Below are 20,342 nucleotides of genomic sequence, written 5' to 3' on the forward strand. Positions count from 1 at the left end.
CACCAAATACCTCGTGTGGGAGGACCGTAAAATAGAAAAAAAGTTACCCAATATTAAATTCATGTAATATTGACATTTTTTTACTTCTTTGAAACTTTTCTGAAATTTTCCAAAAAATTTATTATCCCTTTTCTACCAATTAAATGTTGATGGTTCAACTTTAAAGCTGATTCCTTCAGGAAGCCTGTGCCATCACTATACCCAGAAGTATAGCTTTCAATTATTTTGACGTCTCAAAAGGCATATAATATATCTTATATATTTTTCATACTGGGTCTCAAAATCCACTTCTTTTAATATTTCATCTACTAGATTGTAAGATTTCTGAGGCAGGGATTATACCACATAGTCTATAAATTTCTAACAGTATCTAAGCCACAGCTCTGCCTACCTTGCTTCTCAGTAAATAAGTAGTAGAGGCAGTATAATACCACGATAATGACCCAGCTTAGAGAAAAGACACACCAAGATCAGTTTTGTGACCATTATCAAGCTACCTCTCTCTGAAGATCTCTCTCTTTTTTCTCTTAAATCTGTAAAATGGGAATAATAGTACTAATTTCACAGTGTTGGTGAGGGTATTAAATTACTCATGGGAAGCACCTGAAATACAATAATATTTTTAAATGGTACTAAAAAATAGTACTGAAAAGTGACATACAATGTTACTAAAAACTGGTGCTAAACGTATAATAAAGCTATTATTAGCATCATCACCACCACTGTTATTTGGGGCCTAATAATCTCAAGAACCAAGTTTTATGTTTATAACCTTAAACTTGACATTTTGCACAGGCCAAAAAAAAAAAAAAAAAAAAAAGTTTTCCTAGAGTAGCTTTATAATCCACTTCAAGACCAAAAATAGAACCAGGAAATAATTACAAAACAATATGTGAACTGCATGCATAGCCATGAGGACGGCACAGACAGATGGTTCATCAAGAAAGTATTCTGGAAGGAGATTGCTCTTCCATCTGGCTTGAAGAAAGCAATGAACCCTAACTGGCCAAGAAGAACAGGCGCATGTTTTTCTTGGTGGTGAGGGCATGGGTAGAAAAAGTGTAGAAGCCATGGGGCAGCAATGCACAGCAACTGCCCCTCTGGATTCTAAGAGGGTAGCGGCAGCCACTGTGAACTCATCTCTTTTTAGCTCAGTGGAAAAAAGCCAACACACACAAAAAAGAGAACTTCTTGGTCCATTTGTTGTCTCCAGGGACTACTTTTTTGTTTCAGTTCCTTTCACTCAATGGTAACAGAATTATCCCCACCTGACAATTGCATGGCAGTTTAGAGCACTATCATAACCTTGGCTTCTTCCAGACAACCTTGGGAGATAGCTGTTATTTATTTTTTATTTTTTTTGTGATACGCGGGCCTCTCACTGTTGTGGCCTCTCCCGCTGCGGAGCACAGGCTCCGGACGCGCAGGCTCAGCGGCCCTGGCTCACGGGCCCAGCCGCTCCGCGGCATGTGGGATCTTCCCGGACCGGGGCACGACCCCGTGTCCCCTGCATCGGCAGGCGGACTCTCAACCACTGCGCCACCAGGGAAGCCCAGCTGTTATTTTTATTATGCCTGTACATGAGGCTTAGAAACATCAAAGCCTTTTGCTTAATGATTTATTTTTGTACCTACTATACTCCATGCAGTGTTCTAGATACTGAGGATATATCATGAACAAAACAGACCAAATCCCTACCCTCATGGAACTTACATTCTAGTGGGAGGAACAGACAATAAATAATTGAATAAAGAAATAAAGATGAAAATTTTATTTAGTATTAAGTGCTATCTAGAAAATTTAAATGGGGAAAAGGATAGAGAGTGACTGGGATAGGGACACTACAATAAAATCTTCGGTTGGTTATGGAAGACAACCCTTTGGAGGAACAAACATTTGAGCAGAGGTCTGAATAAAGAATGATTGTGTCACAATAATACGTGTGGGAAGAGCATGCCATGAAAAGAGAAGGAAGAGCATGTGCAAAGTCCCTGAGTCAGAAATGAGGTTAAGATACCCTAGGAGCAAAATGAAGAGTGGAGTCAGAGCATAGTGAGTGAAGGGATGAGAAGTAGGATATGAAGGAGGAGATGTAGGTGGAGGACAGGACATATAAACTATCAGGAAAAATTTGAATTTTATCCCAATTAAAATAGGAAGCCATTGAAGAATTTTGAGCAGCAAGTTATATGATATGATTTATGTTTTAAAGAGTCATGCTGGCAAGGATGCATGAGTAGAAAAAGATAAATTTCTTAGGCTAGAACAAGAACAGAGATGCCTTCAACAGAGATGACAGTGTCTCACATGGTGCTCAAGATGGCAGAAGGGGTAAGCCTGATCAGTGCTGGGGTATATTTTAGAAAAATATATTAACAGACTTGCTGACAAGTAGGATGTAGGTGAGGCAAAGAAAGAAATTAATGATGCTTTTGACCTAGATAACTGAGTATAAGATGGTGCCATTTACTGACCAAAGATTGGGGATGGAGCAGAGAAGGGTAGGCAATAAGGAGATTTTGTTTTTTATTTGGACCTATTGACTTTGACATATCTGTTAATACCTGAGTGAAGAAGTTTAATAATCACTTTGAGGTATGAATCCAGAAGTTGGCAGAAAGTTAAGGAGGTATGGATTTTTTTAAATTTAAAGGTATGGGACTAGATATCTGGAGAGGGAAGACAAGTAACTTATCTAAGATCCAAAGTCAGTAAGTGACAGAACTGAATTTGAACATGAATCTTTTGACATAGACCCACTTGCTCTTGCTGCCACAAATATTAGAATGTATTCATAGTTATAAGCACTGGAGTAGAATATGGGGAAGGGCTGGGGGCAGGAACATTCTAGAATCACTTCTATAGAAGGGTGAGAATTTTTTCCGATGTTTATGGACTACGCAAATTCATGGTTACTTCTTATCTTACTTTCTTTTCTAATTATTTTTTGTAAATGTGGTGATATATATACAATTAACTTTAAAAAAATCTCTGGAATGATAAACTCATAAGGTTGGCCAAGTACTACAGATATCTACTTTCTCATCTGAAATGGTCACTTTTTGCAATACGCAAGAGAATAACTGACTTTAGACTAAATGTAGACTGCGCAGAATTGAAATGTAAAGATAAAAGTTCAACCAGCAACTCGAACAGGTATTTCTGAATTGTATCATAACATTTGAATTAGGTTGTATCAAGCTTGTTTAATAGAAATGTCCCCAGGCAAGTAGCAATTCATCTCCATGGCTTAAAAAAAAAAAAAGATTAAATCAATTCAAAAAATAAAATAAAAGCAAAAAGAATGCAAAGGAAGAAAACTTAAAACTGGAAACAAACTGAAACAAATGAATCTAATTGTATTTTAAATGAATATTATAACCCTGACTGAAAAGGAAAAGAAGAGAGAGTGAGGGATGGAGGGAAAGAGGAAGGAAGGAAGGAAAATTTATCCATCCAGTAATTTACAAATACATTATTTGGTGGGGTATGGGTGTGGGGAAGAGAAGTGCACACAAACTCTGCCCTTTTTTTCAGTAGGTTTGTTTATTGTGGTAGTGGTTTTGGTAAAGCAATTTAGAAATTATTTTAGAGATGTATCATAGGGTTGAGGGCACGAGTAAGCATGTTGATGTTAGGATCCAGGGCTCACACTGTGGAAGGAGGAGCACACAAATATGGAATAGGGAAGGGCAAGAAAGAACCCTACAGGGAGAGGTTGGAATTGGAGCTATCAGATGAACTCATGATGTCCAAAAGAGAGGTGTGTGTATACAAAAGTTTTTATGCATAAGCATTTATGAATGCATATTTTTGTGTTTATGTCTCTACATATGTATGTGCATTAACATATTTCTCCTGAAAGAGTCAAGAGGCAAAAATATTCAGTGGCAGTGGATATGCTAAGCATCCAGATCTGAGCCTCTAACACCGTTCCCCACTAAAGGAGATGAGAAATGAATGATTCCAGGGGTGAAACAGGATGGGTACCAGACCAGCCTACAACATCTTCTTCTGCCAGAAAGTACTCACTAACATGATGGGGAGGTGCCACAGAGGCATCAGAAGTCAGAAAGAGAGGGCTCCATTGGCTAAATAGGGACCGTTTGAGCACCAAAATAATTAAAGCAGTAATGAATTATAACCATTGAAAAGACAGAAATTCATGAGTTCACACCAGTAACAGATAGATACATAAATTAATAAATAAATGGGAGAGAAGAGCGCTCTTTTGCTTAGAATGTGCAAGACTGATGAAAATGTGCAGGGAGTGCTGGAGCTGGAAAATCATCATTTGGTAACCATTATAGTACAGGTTGCATCAGATGAGAACTCCAGTTAATGCGAAGCCCAACTGGAAATTTTTTCACTAGGAGCCTTCCTAATAAAATGGAGAAATTAAGCAATACCTTGACTAGGTGGCCAAAATTAACACTCCCAGTGTGGGACAGGTGAGCATCATGTGCCTCTAGATGTGATAGCATGAGAGGAACAACATCACCTATATGTGCAGTATTCTAGCAGAAAATGCATAACCACAATCTAACCATGAAAAAATGTCAAATACAAAATGAGGAACTTGATGTTAAAAAGAATAGAAAAAAGAGTAGGTGGATAAACTGTATTCTTTAAAATTTTCAATTCCATAAAAGACAAAGAAATAGTGTGGAAATATTCCAGATTAAGGAAGGCTAAAGAGACATTACAACTAAATGTGATTCATGACTCTAGACTGAGTCCTTTACTGGAAGGGGAAATATTATAAAGGGTGTTGTTAGATAAATAGCAAAATCGTAATATGAACAAATATGAGATTAAAGTATTGTATCCATGTAAATTTATGAAGTAGATAATTATATGTAACTGTTAAATAAGAGACTTCTATTTTCAGTAATTACACACTGAAGTAAAGGGTCATGTTGTTTGTAATGTGCCCTCAAGTGGTTCAGAAAAAAAAAAATGGAGGTAGAAAGATAGAAAGAAAGAATGAGAGCAAATTATAAAGCAAATGGGGTAAAATATTAAGATTAAGCAAACCTGGGTAACAGTATATGGGAGTTCATTATACCATTTTTATTTTTACAACTTTTTTGAGCTTGAAATTATTTCTAAATAAAAAAAACTTTTAAGTAAATGAAGTGTAACAAGCATTTCTAGTGAGCATTTTAAAAAGTCCATTGCCATCAGCTATCTGATTTTATTTTACTCAGAAAGCCGCCTAATTGCACAGAGAATGTTTTTGCCTTCCCTCTAATTCAGATCTGTTCACCAACACAGGAAAAGAATAAATGCATCTCCTTATAGTTTTTCTTATAAAAAGGAAAAATAAATTGAACTAAGTTATACTTAAAGAAAAATTCTACTAAGTTTATTTTCAGAATCAGAACTGGTGATATTTTTTGCAGATCATATTACTATTTACATCAATAAGAAGAATTTTGAGAATGTGATAATGACTACATACATAAAAAACTAAAGGCTTATGATGAAATATCTGTAAAATAGAATAATAAATTTTCTTTAAATTTGGATTTTAAAATCCAAATTTAGCATTTTCCTCAATAATACTGAAAAATTAAAACTTATTTCTTGTACACGCATGGAATAATGAAAACATAAAGCTAAAAGCAATTTGGAAAACATCAAATCTAACTGCCTGATTTTAGTTCATGTAAAATAATAAAAAATATCAATGATGTCAGGTAAGTGTTGGAAATATAACAATAATGCTCAAAAAACAAATTATTTGCATTTTAAATATTTTTAAAATTAGCAGTTTAAAAAAATTTTTATTGGCGTATAGTTGATTTACAATAAATTAGCAGTGTATTTATTTTCTACAGTGCAGATGTGTAAATTAGACTGCACTTAACATATTGTTTTAAATGGGAATACTCAGAAGTATACAAGGACTTGCCTTTATTCTTTATATTTACGGAAATTATTTCTTATATGGAAATGAGATTCATATTCTATCTCACAGACAACCCATAGTTCCACAGTGCATATTTTTGGGAAAACAAGAACTTTCCGATTTATTTAGCACATATTTTTATTAATAAAATAAATATGAATAGGCTACATGTGGCACTTCTTTGGAAGTCACATACATTAAAAATAAATAGAAGATCAACAGATGTAGGTGGACACAAATTTGCTTTTAAAATGCTGAAAGACCCACATTACCTAGATTTAGAGTATTTTTGTTTCTGAATTTAAAACATTGCGTCCTTCTTAGTCTGCGCTTAAGCCATAATCTTTCTTTCAGGCAACAAACTTTCTTGTCTTTGTTTTTTTTTAGCAAATGGGGAAATAGCCAAAAGGAGGGAAAGCAAAACAAACAACAAAGAAATGTTTCAGTGTTTCAAAAGTTCTTTTGCAAATCCAGTTATTTATGTCAAAAACAAATAACGTTGTTTCAAAGTAAAATTATTATTTGAAAGATGATATATTCGGGTGGGATAGAGCCCTCTGTTAGCAGCATTCTCTTCTACAGGTGGGCAGTTTTGGGAAGTTCATACTGCGAAAGAGGAGACAGCCAGGGAACTGTGAGATTAGCTGGATCAACCCTGGATCTCGATAGTCTAACGGATCTCCAGCAAGATCACCCACAGGTCACACAGTCAACCGTGTCTTATTAAGACAGGTATAAAATTTCACAATGCCATACAGCGGTCATCCAGTTTTAACTTTTATTAGATTCAATGAAAATTTATGTCTTAGATAGTGGGTCACATGAATGTAATCCTAACAAAACATAGTAAAATATGTGTCTATAGTGCAAAAGTCAAAATTTGTGTTTTCCAGAAATGAATTATTTACAATATTATATCTAACGTCACTTAAAAATTTTGGATGTGTGAGCAGGGTCTAAATGTTTGTTGTAATAACAGTATGTGAAATAAAAAGCCTGTGCAATGCGTCCAGCTGTTTTCCTAATAATGCCAAGAATATCCCCTTCAACAATCTATATGATTTATGCAAACACAGCCATATAGGCGCTAATTTTTTCTGTAGATATAATTTTCTCAAAGGCAGAAAAAATTCTAAGCTTATTTTGCATAGTCTAGCACTAGACTGTTCATTCAGAGACTTTAGTAATTCTCAACAACATCAACACATCTGTCTTGCTAGCAAGATAGCATTTTCTCTACTTCTTTAGCCTTCATTTGTGGTTCTGAATTTGCAGCAGTGATCAATTTAGATTGTAATTTCCTTGGGTTATGTTTTCTCTTGGTTGTTATCAGTTATTCAGCGTAATACCACACTATGTATAGCACACCCACAGCACTTAATAGCTCATGATGTCAAAATACCTCATACTTAAAATTCTGGACATTTAAAAATACTTCCATCATTTTTTAAAAGAGAGGGGCATTAAAAATGGTATTGTTGCAAATAACATAACGAAGTCCTGATGGAAGTAGTGTTTAACTAGTGTATGATACATAAAGGTGAAGATGCACAATTTTAATGGATTTCTCAATACTAAAATGTTGATCTAGTTAAGGATGTCAAACTTTATACTTTCTGAATTTATAACACGAACAGTCTGTTTTTAACAGTCTGTTTTTCTTCTCCCTATAATCAAAAGACAGCAACTCTTGTTACAGCACATTGCATGAAAATAGTTTAAAAAAAAAAAAGCTTTTTTCCAGGTAATGTAGTAGAACCAGTATGACAGTACTGTTTACCAAAACAGTAAAAATTAAATCCATTAATTGATGGAACAATGTAGACTTTCTCTTTTGGAAGCCATGTGAGTATTCTAATTAAAATGCAAACCAAGTCAAGTAAGCATTCAAATTATTATTTGACTATATATATTATTTATATGTATGTGTATATAACTGCATTTTTCTTTTTAAAGATGTATTAAAATAAATTGTAATGTTTTGCCAAAGTACATAGAAACCAATTGTTTTTAAAAGGAGGATTTAAAAATTGCTATATAATGAATACAATTGTATTAAATTATATTAAATACAATTGCTATATAGTGAATACAATTGTATTAATACAATAAATTAATGTTAATATGTGTAAACATTACTCTAGATTAGAACAACAAGAAAACAAATTCTGCTGGATTTAGATTACTTTAGAATTTCTTAATGAGATCAGTTTCAGCTTAGTTTGACCTCCAGTTATGAATGCAAATGGTCTTACCTTGTTTTAGTTCTTGTTCCATTGCTAGGCATTAAACTGTAATTAATCTTATTAAGGCAAACATGAATTTCTAAAATTAGATTTACTTATTTAAATTTTTAAATCATATCATCTACACTACAAACTGCTCCTAAAGTATTTACGTATCGCTGCAATGTGATGATATGAAAAATAACACTGAAATGTCACATTTTAATTAATACAATATATTTTCACAGTGGGTAAACAAATGCAAGAATATCTTTTCCCTGTAAAACGTTCAACTAATAATATGCAAAATTAACAAGGCAATATATGTAGGAGAATTTACAAATGTTAGGAATTTGCTAGAGTTGGGGAAGAAAAAAGTTCTCAAAATTTATTATTAATATAAAAGTTCTTTTAGCACTAAACTGTGTACAAAATTATGAAAAAAAGAGAATGTTTTACTTTGTAGTTAAAATAATTCAGCGATCGATAAGAACTTTTAAAATTTCCAGCTTTTTAAATGCTGTATGAAGTTGAAACATAAATTTACTAAACTTTTTCATTTGAAATATTGACTACTTACTTGAGAGAGGTATCGGTTTTATCTAACCTACTGTTATTAACCTACTGTTATAGAACTGTTATTCTATAAGTAGCAATCCAAATAAAATGAAAAATAACAAGTAACACTTTCTTCTTACCTCTATGTCTTATTTACAGTTGCTTGTTGAGCTGCTTAAATAGTTGAGTTAAACTATCGACACCTCAAAGAGCTCTGTTCTCTGCTCCGCTCTCTTCTCTAGACACATTTTTTTTCCCTCTGCAAAAGGATAGTCTACCAAAAGAGGAAGTTGTGAAACACCAGAGTAATTATGCTTTATAAATTCTATGGAGAACGGAAAATTATTCACAAAGCTTACACTTGAAATCATGGTAACAGGCTATAATTTATGTGTATACATACATAATTAATGTATACACATATTTATATGTGTAAGCAAATTTTAGAAAAGTTATTGAAATCTATACTTAAGTAATGCTCATTTACATGAGGAAACATTTCCTGTGTGACTAAATGATAATCATAGAGGAACAGAAAATACTGCTCTGTGTGGAAGAAAATTATCAAGCTGATACATGAGGAATAAACTTGCTTTTATAAGGCTAATTAATGTAAAGTCTTTAGAGTATGACCTAAATCCTAATCTGACTACAGATATTTTGTAAAAAGAAAAAGAAAAAAAAACTTCAATAAACGGGCATTTTCCTGGAATCTGAGTAGTGGTTTTTTACCTACAAGTCTTAAACTTCCTTTCCCATGAATAGTTGCCTGTTACATATAGATAAAGCATTGCAAAACTGAAACTGTTGCGTATTCATGAGCTATGGTCTCTCTCAACTTCAGCCACAAGAATAAAAAACAGGTGCAGATTCTGCAATGTTGAACATTTAACTGGTTAAGTTTCTAACAAGATGGGGCATTAATTAAAAATATCTATAGGACAGTAGGGACAATGTTTGAAAAGGACATAAAAACAGTTGAGCAACACAAATACTATTGCCAACTTCAAATAAAAAGAAATACTCATGTATATACTTCTCCCAGGTTACTGGATAATAGAAGCAAATGGGTAGCTGCAATTCGTATGTGGCGGTCTCTCCCAAACTCCCTTGGTCGTTGGGGAAGAGGAAGGGGGTGGATTGCAAGAATAATTAAGTAATTATGTAAACCTCCACAGATTGCAAGAATTACTTTCTGGACTTTAGAAACTACCATGCTCTCAGGGTAACACTCTGCTTTTTAGTTAACTATATTTTCAAAGAGGCAATAAAAAGTAATTAGGGGATGATTAAAAAATGGAAACATTTTCCATTTCACCTAAAGTCATACTTAATGTGAATTTGCAGTAAAAATAAATGAATAAACAATACTAAGAAAGCTGCCTCCACTCCCACACAAAAACCATAAAACCAAACCAACCAAACAAAAACCCCTCCATAGCATCACCAATATAAAATCTGATTTGAATTCTCTAGTGAGATAATTGTAGAAAAACTTTTGAAGAAAAAGTTATTATTGATGTGATTAACATTGCTTAGATTCTATGTGTTTTTTGAGAAATGTTAAATATTACTGTATATGAGTATTATTATAAAACATTAAGCCCATCTGCTCCCCAGAGACCCAGGTTCACTCCTGGAAGCATAGTGTTCAATATCTGTGGATGATTTTAATGTGCTAGCTCAGTATTTGTGTCCCTTTTACCAGGTGGTGGATGTGTATCTCTGTTTCTCTAATAATCCTTTCCAGGCTGGTGAATATGCTCAAAGTTCCTCCATCTTAAAAAATCTCCTCTGACTAAACTGCCCTATTACTTTCCTTTTTGAGAAAGTTGTCACCATTGACTTCCTTCAATTCCTCATACCCTCTGTATGTGTGTATGTGTTTGTGTGTGTGTTAGAATATATATAAAATAAATTGACCATTATTGTCATTTGTTAAGCATATAGTCCAGAGGAATGAAGCATTTGCACACTGTTGTACAACCATCACCACCATCCATCTCCAGATCTTTTTCATCCTCCCAAATTGAAACTCTGCACTCATTGAAAAATAAATCCCAGTTTCTCCTTCTGCTGCCCATTCCCTGGCAAACACCATTCTACTTTCTGTCTCTATGAATTGACTCGTCCAGGTACCTCATAGAACACTTGTCCTTGTGGCTGTTTATTTCACTTAAGTTCATTCAAGTTATAGCATGTGTCAGAATTTTCTTCCATTATATGTATATGCCATAGTTTGTTTCTATTCCATTATATGTATATACCATATTTTACTTAACCATTCATCCTTTAATGGATACTTGTGTTGCTCCACCTTTTGGCTGTTGTGAATAATGCTGCTATGAACATGAGTGTACAAATATCTGAGTCTCTGCTTTCAATTCTTTTGAGTATATACCCGGAAGTAAAATTGCTGGATCATGTGATTATTCTGTTTAAATTTTTGAGGACCTACCATACTGTTAAATACTCCTATCTTCCTCATGCTTCATCCCTCCGCATTCTGGTTTCTGTCTCTCCTATACACAAAGACTCTTGACAAAGTCACCGAATGACCTTGTTACCAAATCCAAAGGACACGTCAAAGCCCTCGTACTTGACCTCTTTGCAACATTTGCCACTGTTGACCACATCCTCCTCCTAGAAGTGCTCTTTGTGCTTGAATTCTTGACTTCACCTTCTCCTTCTGATTATGTAGCAATTGCTTCTTTGACTTTCTTATAGGGTTCCTTAACTGTGTTCATCCACTGAATGTTGCCATTTCTCAGGACTCTGTTCTGGACCAGCCCCTCTTCTTACCCACAATCTCCTCAATATATTTCCACGGTTTCAGTAGGCAAATACTTACTGCTCCCAAATCTGTCTCCAACATAAATATCTCTCTAAAGAAGTTTTGACCAGTGCAAAATACAAGATCATTTTTACTTGTGATCTAGAGAAAAAAATTTTGCCTGGAAGCCCTAAGATCAACCTGAATTAATTTTCACCTCTACTATTGTTTAGCTTTGCACATGTCAGCCATTATTTCTGAGCCCTTTCCTCATCCATAGAGTGGGGCCTTAAATGCCCTCCTTAGAGAATCATTGGGAGATGATTTTGTTAACATTCAAAAAATTATGAAATGAAGAATACTTAAATATTTTATTGTGTTTATAGTATAAAAATACAGATAAAGCAAAAGTCTATTCTATTTCCCTCTAACATGATTCTCCTCCCCCAAGGTAACCAATGCTATCAGTTTGATGCATATCTTTGCAGACCTATTTCCTGTGCAGTTATATATGTATATATAATATACATATACATATATTATAGCACATATGGAATTAAATAATTTTTTGGGTTTTTAAATGTACATAACATCATATTGTATGTTTTCCACTGTGGCTTTTTTTAACTTTAAAACATAGCTTGAAGGTATCTCCAAGTTATTCTTTTTTTAAAAAATACATTTATTTATTTATTTGTTTATTTATTTTTGGCTGCGTTGGGCCTTCGTTGCTGTGGGCGGGCTTTCTCTAGTTGCGGAGAGCAGGGGCTACTCTTCGTGGCGGTGCGCGGGCTTCTCATTGCGGTGGCTTCTCTTGTTGCGGAGCATGGGCTCTAGGTGCGTGGGCTTCAGTAGTTGTGGCACGCGGGCTCTAGAGCGCAGGCTCAGTAGTTGTGGTGCATGGGCTTAGTTGCTCCGCGGCATGTGGGATCTTCCCGGACTAGGGCTCGAACCCGTGTCCCCTGCACTGGTAGGTGGATTCTTAACCACTGCGCCACCAGGGAAGCCCTCCAAGTTATTCTTTTGAACTGATTCATATATATCTAATTCTCCTGTTGATAGAATTTGTGTAACTTCTTCACAATTAAAAATAGAGCCAGTCAGCAACATTATATCTCTTTAAAAATATGTGCAAGTCTTTCTTTAAGGTAGATACAGGAAAGCAGAATTGTTGGTCCAGAGTGTATATACATTTAAAATACTAATTGTCACTGCCAAATTGCCCAGTCAAGAAAAGATTTACCCTTTTAGCTTCCAACATCTCCTGGTTTTTGGCTCTTTTGTCGGTATTTAATATACTGAAACTTTTAAAGATTTGCCAATCTAATGGACAAGAAAATGGTGTCTTAATGTTTTTAATTTATATTCTCTGATTATTGTGGAGACTGAACATATTGTAATGTTTGTATCTCACTTTTTATTTCCCGTTTGTAAATTGTATGTTCTTTCATTCTAGACATTTGTTTATTGGATAAATGTCAACATCTTATTGATTTGTAGGGTTAAATTTATCTTGTTTCACTGCATTGTCATCATTCTTCTTTTTCAATGCTCCAGTAATTGGCTACTCTAACTTTTTGAGATGACTCCAATATTCTTTGATAATACACTTGCTTTTTGGAACAGCAAGATGACCCAGGCTTATTTTGTATATTTCCTACCATAGGCGTGAACTTAGTCATTTCTCTAAAGGACCCTGGTTCCTTTTAGTAGGACAGGGTTTTTTGAGACTACAGTTTAAACCTTAATAGTGTTCATTGCTACAGAGTTATCACAAGCATTAGAGTTAGTGAATAAAATGTTAGCTCTTTCTACATGCCAAGTAGCACTTAACCGCAAGATATATTTAAATATGTATTAGAAGTTTATGTGTTAATATTACATATTTTGCATTAAGAATAATATAGGAATAATATATCTGATATAAGAAAATACCTTTTTAAAATAAAAATTGGGCGCTATTTTCTTATGAAAGGATATTTTGATAAAGAAAGGCAATAGCATAGTAATTGTCATAGTTTGCATTCAGAATGTTCAAAATACCCTTCCAAAGACATTTCAAAAATCGTCTAGATTGGAAAGATATTACACAGCTTTCATATTTTCCATTATTTTAATCCGCATTTATCATTATGATTCTCAGTCTCTGTTCCCTTCATCTTTTCCTGCTATTATGCCTTTACCACTTAAAAGTAAGCATCTGTGCATATGTCCCTGAAAACAGACTTCAATTAAAATAAAATATATTCATACTTTTAGTCACTATTTTTTCTGAAGACATATTTTCATGGTCACTTGAAGACTACAGAAGTAGCAATATTTCAATTTCCCTCCGCATATCTTAATGGTGAGAGAAGTACTTCTGATTCACTGATTTTATTTTTAACTTCCTATAGAAATGCCCTTAATATTTAAGCATTCATGTAATTTTTTCTGTTTTGTTTTCGTGCAGCTAGAGAATCGAAGAGGAAAGCATCGTCTGATCATTCTCAAATACCTTTAAGGCTCAGTTCCTTATCTGAAAAAGGGGATGAGAATACCAACTTCACTGGGGTGCTGGAAGAATTAACTGGATATCCAGGTAAAGGGCAAAGCTGAATAAGTTTCCTGATAAGTATGATGCTGATAATTTCCAAATCTAATTTGAGAACACACAATTGGACAAAAATTTTTCTTCTAATTTGTGAATGTATTTATTTATTTGAGAACATTGCAAAAGGTTTACAAAGTAAATCACATCTAGTTCCACATTTATATTACATTTATTGTATTCATTATGAAAAATGAATGAAGAGAGCCAGGAATATAGGAGATTTGTGGAGAGTCATTTATTCATTCTTCTGTTTAAGATTTATTATCTGCTATATGTAAGGATTTATACTAGGAGCTGGGAACACAAAAAGAACAGCTGGACTCTGCAGGTTATTCTCTGTTTCACTCTTTCCTGCCCTGCTTCTTTGCCGAGAAGCTGATCTCTACTCACCACACTACTAGGCTCCCTTGTCCTCTTCCTTCTGGTTGAATTCAGCCAATGGAAGTACCAGCATAAGATGGAGAAGAGAGAATTTGGAGTATTTATTTTATCCCCTTCATCCTGTCAGGGCACAGTTTAGGAAGTAACAGGATTCCTCTCCCTGCAGCTGCAGATCCTCTCTGCCTGTTTTTCTTCCTCAGACATAGCACTGACCAAGTTCCAGAAACACGGTTCTTCTCGCCTTTCAGGTCTAGAGGTGGCAATGGCTTCCTACCATCACCAACCTATAGCTGCTTTATTGTACCTGGTTGGTTCCTAATTATTTCAACACCTCTCAATTATTCCTTCATTAAATCACCTGAAATTGATCCTTTCAAATGTACCATCTCAGGCAGACCTTACTCTCAACATCTACATTAGTTCTGTCGTGCAAACAGATTATACATGCTAATTTGAAAGTGACATATTAGGAGGTGTACAGTTTCAGAGGGGACACAAAAGTGGAAAATTATAGATGTCCTAGGCTAGGGGAATCAAGAATCACAGCTCAGAGGAAGTGATAATTGGACTGAGACTGGAAAGAAGAGTAGGACTTTATGCGTATTTAAAAGAGAGGTTGCAAATAGAAAAGGCATGGAAGTCAGAGGAAGAGATGTGAGCTGGAAGGGCTGGGAAAGGGGATGGTGAAGGACTATAATAGAAGAAGCCAGAGAGAAGGCATCAAAAGATGACAAAGGGCACCATAAGTAATGGTGACTTGAAATATGACTCCTGAAGAAGAAAAAACCCCCACTTTTTTAGCATGGCAAGCAAGTCTTTCAGGTATCTGTACTTTTTCTTACCCACATTACTGATTCTTTTTCTTCTGGAAACAATTTTCATGGTTTTTCTCTGAGGAACAGGCTCACCCTTGGTATCAGCCCATGTAAAGTGAGTGGCATTGACAGTCCTCACACTCTGACATTGGTGTAATGTGACCAAGGTCTGGCAAGCGAGTTTAATCCTTTTCCTTTGCTACGGTGACTGGTTCAAAGATGGGCATGTAACTCAAGCCAGCCAATAAGACTTACTCCTGGACATTTTAAACTCTGCTTTTGCTGAGATTGGCTATCGAAGAGACTGAGCTCTGATGACATCCTCTGAGTCCCTGACTCCAGCTATGCCTGAACCCTTATCTCTGTTCTTTTCACTTACTGAGCCAACAAATTCTTAGATTTCTCTCACTTGCAGCTACAGAGTCTTTTACATCAGGAGGGAAAGTCTGGAGGAGGAAGCATGTTTTCTTGAAGCATAGAATATCATCAGTAAAAGAAAGCTTTTTCATTATTCCTAGACCAGGACTGTTCAACAGAAATATAACACAAGCCACATCTATCACTTAAAATTTTCTAGTTATTACATTAAAGAGAAACAGGTAAAAAGAATTTTAATAAGGTATTTTACTTAACTCAACATATAGAAATATTACCATTTCAGTATGTAATCAATATAGACATTGTATCATTTCATTTTTAAATAATTAAAATAATTTTAATTGTTACTTAAAATTAAATGACAATTAAAAATTCAGTCACACTAGCCATATTTCAAGTGCTCAGTAACATTGGACAGCACAGCCCTAGACCAGATCCTAGAGTACAGGAGGAGTCAACAGAAGTCCAGTTGAAACTGAGTCTTTAGTCAAAGTTTAGGGTCTTAGAATAGGGAGACAGTTAATATTTTTGAACAGGGAAATGATGTAAGCAAAACAATGCTTCAGTAAAAATAATCCGGCAGCTACAGCATCCTTAAAGCTTTCCTGATTTCCCAGTCAAATTAATGATGCCTTTTTCTATAATCCTCTTGTATGGAGTTATAAGGACACATGTCAGATTCTCTAGGGGCAGAAACACTTATTCACTTAGAGTAAAGTAGCCAGGAAAATAATCTGGTGTTCAGCAGGATTCTTTCAAGACCTTGCTATGCCTTCCTTTGTCCCTAACGAGATTTGGAACATTCCCATGGCATTACGTGGTGTGCCAACTTCTGAATCCTGCTTCTAGACAATCAGGTACAGTGGATTGATGGAATCAAATGTATGATGAACAAATAATTAAAAGTTTTTTCCCTAATGTATGCATTAACTTAGAGGTCAATCTTGATTTGAGACCTATTCAAATAGGAAACAATAAGAGTCTTAGAGCCAAGAAAATATACTATATATTGTCAGCTCCAAAGTGGGAAAAAGTTTCTTTACTTTGCTTTTATCCCATCCCAGGTTCTTGCCCATAACAGTTTCTCAAAAAAATGTATTTGGAACTAGTGAATTATGAAATACAAATAATAGTCTTTCAAATTTTCTTGGATAAGTAATATAAAACAGAGCACTTTAAAAACATTTTTCAATTTTTAATCTATTTAACATATTTGAATAACTTTTTGATTAAAATTTTCTGATCAACATTCCATTTTCTTTCCATTTTTCATAAACAAAATGATTTAAAGATATAATACTTTTCTTTCCTGGAACATTCATTATGATTTTAATCAAATGATTATATGAATTCTAAGAGTCTTCATTTGCTAGCAGATGAATTACATTAACAAAAAACTTTTTTGTCAGAAACACTCTTTTTCTGTACGAACATTTCAAATTCCTGAGCAGAGGCATTTTACATGGTTAGTGAAACACTTTGTTTCTGCCAACTGGGAGAGGGCTATGTTTGTTATTTCTGTGGTGAAACAAAGAAAGGATATGTTCTTCTTCAGTGGCACAAAACCGCTACAACAGAGGAACATGTTTCAAAATGGGGGTCAGGTCAGGAAAAGAAGTCCCCAGAGGAAAACTGCTGGGGACTGGCCACACCTAAATCTAGAGAAAACAGTGCAACAGCCATTGGTGGTGACTGCAGCAAATCATAGCCCCTGTGAGATGGCTCTGTCCCCTTTGTAACAAGACTTCCAGGGAACAATGATGTTATATAATGTTGGAAGCTCTTGTAAAATGAAACATTGGTGTCATTTACTTGCTTTTTGTTTGTTTGTTTTGAGCAATGATGAGATATATATTTGAGAATGTCGTGGGGATTCAGTTTGTGGGACTGTAAGCATCAAAAGAGAAGAGGTATTTCTTTTTTTTTTTTTTTTGTGGTACGCGGGCCTCTCACTATTGCAGCCTCTCCCGTTGCGGAGCACAGGCTCCAGACGCACAGGCTCAGCGGCCATGGCTCACGGGCCCAGCCGCTCCGTGGCATGTGGGATCCTCCCGGACCGAGGCATGAACCCGTGTCCCCTGCATTGGCAGGTGAACTCTCAACCACTGCACCACCAGGGAAGCCCAAGAAGAGGTATTTCTTAGTGGGATTTAATCTCTGCTCTTTGGAGGTGGCTGTCTTTGTCAATACAGTTAAATATTTTTTACTTTTGGAGACTAGTTCTGACATTTGTTGGCAAGTGTGGATATCCATTTGGCCACTACTGACTGAGCCCTTGGTGGTCATATTATTAAGCTTTACAATGTGCCTTTTGTTACAAAACATTTATATGGCCTTAATGCATTCTTTTCTTCCCAAAAGCCAATTACCAGCAGTTACTCAGCTTTTAGAAGGCTTCAAATGAAGTCACTTATGTTTCATAGTGGCTGAAAATTTACAAAAATATCAAAGCTCAAATCCTTTATTCTGTGTTCTCAACTGAATCAGTGGTTCCCAATGTTTTCTGAGTGTCAGGACATGAAGCACTTTTGATTCCTGGAAATACTGTCTTTTTTTTTTTTTTGATAAATAGCTAGATAGAGATGTAGATATATGTATACCTATATGTATATATACATACTATGTATATAAATGGATTTTTCTGGTGAATGGGAGTTACAGAAGTAATAAGTGATTATCATAAAACTATGAGAATAAAACTATAAAAATCATTTTTGTTTCAATCAGCTGGGGATTATTACAATTCAATTTTTATATATAGCCTTCCAGGTTCATATATATATATATATATATATAAATTTTTCAGAAATGGATTACATAAAAATATAGCAGACTCCTATATAACTGCATTTCTATATTTATTATTCACAGACTGGGAAAATACTTAATGACAAAGCTACTATACATTCAATAACACTTCTTATTCACACCATCACCTCCATACCTTTGAACATATTCTTATAGAACATATATATCCAGGCTACTGAAATAACTGTGGATGTATGGTTTGGAAATCTTTCATAAAAAAATATGCCTTTCATATTTAGAACCACTGATTGAAATCTTTTCACAACAAGCCCATCTTGTGTGGCTGTGCTGATTGCTCTACATCCAAAGCAAGTTCACTTGACATAGCTTCTGTTGTTGTCAAGAAACACACATGGAATATTTGCTACAAACCAGAATAGGCCTCAACTTGTAAGAGAGAGGCTTGGGAATCAGCCTGTCTGATTATGTAATTATATGACTTCAGGAATTAATCATTAATGGTTCTTAGGCTAAAGGTGAGTGAGATGCATCAATAATTTCTTTCCACAAAACCTGGTAAGACTTCTAAAAAGAGAGAAGATCTGGAAGAGGTCTTTAAAGAAGGAGCTATAATACTTGAGGAAGTTAGTTGGGCAAATGAAGCTTTCAGGGAGATGTACAGTCAAAATCCAAAAGAAATATCCAGTGAGTATTGTACTAAGGATGATCAAGAGATCAAAATTCACAAAGGAATTTATGTTAGAAGCAGCAGAAGTCATACTTAGAACATGACAAATTTCTTTTTAATTTGGGAACAAAATTCAAAATAAAGGTAAGTTCAGAAAATAATATGATGAACAACTGTGTAACCACTATCAGAATACAAAGATGTTAATGCCTAGGTATCTTTTGGTTAGGTAACTTTTCTTTACATAGCTCATTTAAAAATCAACCTTGAAGTACAAGGAGTGGTTGATAAAGTGTTGGGGATATTATAAAAGAGAATGGAAAGGAAAAAGCACCTTTGGGAGACATAGCTAGTAATGTACATGACACACACTCAAAAAACTTTTAGAAAAATGACTCACTGGAATTACTTAAAATTGCAGAGACTCATCAAAGATGGGAGGTTAACTATGACATGATTTAACATGTTCTAAGTTCCTTAGTTTCCACAGTCATTTGATTATAACTCTAACTGATTAATTTCAGAAATACAGACAGACTCCAAGTTTAACTGGGCTGTGATCCAAAAGTTAATTTGTGTCTTAGTTGTTTGAATTTGCTCCCGCATAGTTACAAGGTTATATTCTGTTGTTAATTCTCCTGACTGGTTCATAAAAGCCTATTTAACATGTCAGCCAAGATTACCAGCTCCTTTAGGACCCCTCATACATCACATATAGGAAGCAGTGATTGTTAGGTCCGATAATAGTAGGGTGGTTATATTTAGAAAAAAAAAAGATTAGTTTTCTATGGCTGTGTAAGAAATTATCACAAACTTACCAGCTTAAAATAATACGAATTTACTATCTCACAGTTTCTGTGGGTCAGGAATCTCATACAGCATGGCTGAGTTCTTTGATCAGAATCTCAAACTGCTGAAACAGTTTGAGATTCAGGGTTGCTATTCTCATATGAGGCCTAGGGTCCAAGGTCAAATAGGTTGTGGGCAGAATTCAGTTCCCTGTGGCTTTAGGACTGATGTCCCCATTTTCTTACTTGCTGTTGACCAGAGGCTGCTCTCTGCTCCTAGAGACCACATTCTTTGCCACCTGGCCCCGTCTGTCTTCAAGCTAGTAATGGAGGGTATTTTGCACATCGTATCCCTCTCATGTGTTGAATCTCTGACTTTCTCTGTCTCTGATCTCTAGGCCTAGTTTTAAAGGGCTCATGTGATCAGGCCAGGCCCGCCTAGAAAAATCTTCCTATTTTAAGGTCAATTGATTTAGAATCT

The 20,342-nt window shown here is 35.0% G+C and overlaps 1 protein-coding gene across 2 annotated transcripts in view; it reads right to left on the reverse strand.

Moving 5' to 3' along the window:
* Positions 1 to 8,944, reverse strand: part of MBNL1 (muscleblind like splicing regulator 1) — a 201,611-nt gene extending 192,667 nt beyond the window's left edge. Inside the window, exon 1 of one of the 2 annotated variants that reach the window (XM_022582790.3) lies at positions 8,838 to 8,944. The gene's annotated coding sequence lies outside the window, so the exon portion shown is untranslated. The remainder of the gene's footprint in view (positions 1 to 8,837) is intronic. The other variant, XM_022582806.3, reaches the window with a different exon arrangement.
* Positions 8,945 to 20,342: the final 11,398 nt, after the last annotated feature.

This window comes from Delphinapterus leucas, chromosome 4 (assembly GCF_059928025.1).
Source record: "Delphinapterus leucas isolate spDelLeu-1000000601 "Yukka" chromosome 4, BTC_Dleu_Yukka2, whole genome shotgun sequence".
In the NCBI taxonomy this organism is placed as follows: Eukaryota; Metazoa; Chordata; class Mammalia; order Artiodactyla; family Monodontidae; genus Delphinapterus; species Delphinapterus leucas.